Source organism: Triticum aestivum, chromosome 7D (assembly GCF_018294505.1).
Source record: "Triticum aestivum cultivar Chinese Spring chromosome 7D, IWGSC CS RefSeq v2.1, whole genome shotgun sequence".
Lineage (NCBI taxonomy): Eukaryota > Viridiplantae > Streptophyta > Magnoliopsida > Poales > Poaceae > Triticum > Triticum aestivum.
Window position 1 is genome coordinate 293,495,196 of NC_057814.1, and position 3,529 is coordinate 293,498,724.

Consider the following 3,529-nt stretch of genomic DNA (forward strand, 5'->3'; position numbering starts at 1 on the left):
AGTACCCTAGCCCCTGGCGCCTCCCTCTCCCTCCCGTGACACCTCTCCCTCCCGCTTGCGCTTGGCGAAGCCCTGCCGGGATCCCCGCTACTTCCACCACCACGCCGTCGTGCTGCTGGATCTCCATCAACCTCTCCTTCCTCCTTGTTGGATCAAGAAGGAGGAGACGTCGCTGCTCCGTACGTGTGTTGAACGCGGAGGTGCTGTCCGTTCGGCGCTCGGTCATCGGTGATTTGGATCACGACAAGTACGACTCCATCAACCCCGTTCACTTGAACGCTTCCGCTCGCGATCTACAAGGGTATGTAGATGCACTCCTTCCTTCTCGTTGCTAGTAAACTCCATAGATGGATCTTGGTGATGCATAGAAATTTTTTGATTTCTGCTACGATCCTCAACACGACAGGGCCGTGATCCCCGCCTCCTGCCTCCCTCCGTTGCCGGATCCAACGACGGGGCCGTCATTGATTTGCCTGGTTTTTACGATTGTGTTGCTCAAGTTTGGAACAAGTCTGTGGCCAGATCCTCTGCTGCCTTAACTATTTCCTCTAAATTCAAGGCTCTTCGATATGTCCTCAAGAAATGGCATCTCAATCTATCCATAGTTAAGGCGCTCATTTCAGACTGCAACAAAGTGGTTCTATACTTTGATGGACTGGAGGAGATTAGGACCTTGACTAGGCCGGAGTTTAATTTCAGGCGAATTTTGAAATTGCATCTGGAGGATATCTTACATTGGCAATTTGTATACTGGAAGCAACGTTGTACAATACGAAGCATTAAAGTTGGTGAGGAAAATTCGAAAAATTTCCATGCCATGGCCACTGAAAGGTTTCGGAGACACACAATTTCTTCAATTAAGAATGCAGCAGGTGATGTGGTCTCGGATCATCAACAACTAGCTGGCATGTTTTGGTCTGATTTTAATCAGCGTATGGGCAATGCAAAAGGAATCCGCATGGATTTGATTTGGACACCTTAATTGCGCGTGTTGATGGCCTTGAGGATTTATCCCAGCCTTTTAGAGACTCCGAGGTTGAATCTGTCATTAAGAACATGCCAACGGATCATGCTCCTGGTCCCGATGGTTTTACTGGCCTGTTCTTAAAGAAGTGTTGGCCAATCCTAAAGGAGGATTTCATGCATCTTGTGAAGGAGTTCTATGAGGGCAGATGCAATCTGGAATGTCTGAACACATCATTAATTACTCTGATCCCCAAAAAGCTGAGCCCTGAAGTTGTCGGTGACTTTCGGCCCATCTCGTTGACCAACATGTGCTTGAAGTTTTTAACTAAGCTGCTTGCTAACCGCTTACAGAAAGTGATCCTCAGATGCATCCACCGCAATCAATATGGTTTTCTTCGGTGTCGTTCTATTCAAGATTGCCTAGCCTGGTGTTTTGAGTATATACACCAATGCAAGGCCTCGAAGCGGCCCATCGTCCTCCTTAAGCTGGATTTCACGAAGGCCTTCGACACAATTGAGCATGAAGTTATTCTCATAATTTTACAATGCAAGGGTTTTGACTCCCGTTGGACTGGATGGATTAATAGCATATTGTCTATGGGATCTTCTTCTGTGCTTCTCAACGAGGTGCCGGGCAATCATTTTGTTTGCAGAACGGGCGTGCGTCAGGGGGATCCTCTATCGCCGTTGCTGTTTGTGATCTCGGTTGATTTATTAAAATCTGTAGTCAAAGAGATGTGTTCCATGAACATCCTTTCACTGCCAATCCCAACCAGCTCCAGCGACTACCCGATTGTACAATATGCCGACGACACTCTAATTGTCCTGCCTGCGATCGATGATCAGCTTATTGCTTTCAAGGAGATGCTTGACACTTTTGCGGCGTCAACAGGATTACGTGTCAACTTTAGTAAGTCCTCACTTATTCCAATCAATATGAGTGATCAGGAAGGTGCTAGGGTGGCTTCTCTGCTCGGATGCGACGTTGGGTCCATGCCATTCACGTATCTAGGATTGCCAATGGGAACTTCTAGACCTACAATCTATGATCTGCCGCCTCTGGTCGATCGTGTTGAGCGACACTTATTTGCTTCCTCATGCCTGCTAAATCAAGGAAGCCGACTGCAACTTCTACAGTCGGTGTTCTGCTCCATGCCAATATATTTCTTGTGTACCTTATCTCTTCCCAAGGGCATTTTGCAGCAATTAGAGCGAATCATGCGACAATTCCTGTGGATAGGCAACACGGATAACCCACGCCAATCATTGGCTGCTTGGGATATGGTCTGTCGCCCTAAGAAATACGGTGGTTTGGGTGTTCTTAACTTGGGCATTCAAAATGAGGCTTTGTTACTAAAGCATCTCTTCAAGTTCTTTAATAAGGTTGATGTGCCTTGGGTAACTTTAATTTGGGACACTTATTACGCATCGTCACCACCTCAAAGCACCCAGATCTGTGGCTCCTTTTGGTGGCGTGATGTCATGCGTTTATATACCAATTTCTGCAAGCTCGCTGTTCCACAAGTTCATGTTGGCGACACGGTGCTTTTTTGGCTCGATCGTTGGCAGCTGGGAAATCGTGTTGTCCTATTACACGAGTGCTTCCCAAGGCTACATTCATTTGTAGTTGATGATGCAATCACTGTCAAGGAGTTTATGGAGCTGCCTAATGCCTTGGATCACTTCCATGTGCCTCTGTCACAGGAGGCTTATTCTGAATTCACACAGCTCCAGGCTGTGCTGCCTTTGATCAACCTGGATGGGGAGAGCAATGACATTTGGAAATGGCCTTCGAAGTCTGGTGCTTTTATGTCAAAGATGTACTATGACTCATGCCTCTCACACCTACTAGTTGATCCCATCTTTAAATGGATTTGGAAGTGTGCATGCACGCTCAAGTTCAAAGTGTTTGGCTGGCTTCTCTTAATGGATCGTTTGAACACTAGGGATATGATGCAACGTCGACATTGGATCATTCAGGATGACACATGTGTGCTATGTAACCTTGCACAACATGAGGATCGGGCTCATCTTTTCTTTGCTTGCAATTTTAGTCAAAGGGTTTGGAACTATCTTGGGATATCTAGGTCCGTTCAACCGAACCAAACCACATATGAGATGGCTCAAACAGTTAGGAGGGATTTCGGTCATCCTTTTTTCACTGAGGTTGTCTTCACTGCTACTTGGAATATTTGGACACAAAGGAATGGGAAGATCTTCAGAAATGAGCAACCTTCTTTTAGAGCTTGGAGAAGGAACTTTATCCATGACATTTCTCTTCTGTCTCATAGAATAAGATGTAAATATAAAGATAGCTTACTGTCTTGGATAGCTAACCTTTCTTAGACCTTTTTCTCGTAAGTATCTCTTCTCTTTCTTGTAAAGTTGTAAACTTGTAACTATACTTCTCTTATTATTAATAAAGGACTGTGATGCTGTTGCATTGCAGTATATAGTAAAAAAAAAATCCCCGCCTCCTGCCTCCCTCCGTCGCCGGGGCTCCTTCTCCGGGGCAGTGATCCCCGCAAGGTGCTGCCTCCCCGGACCTCTTCGCCAGACGTCC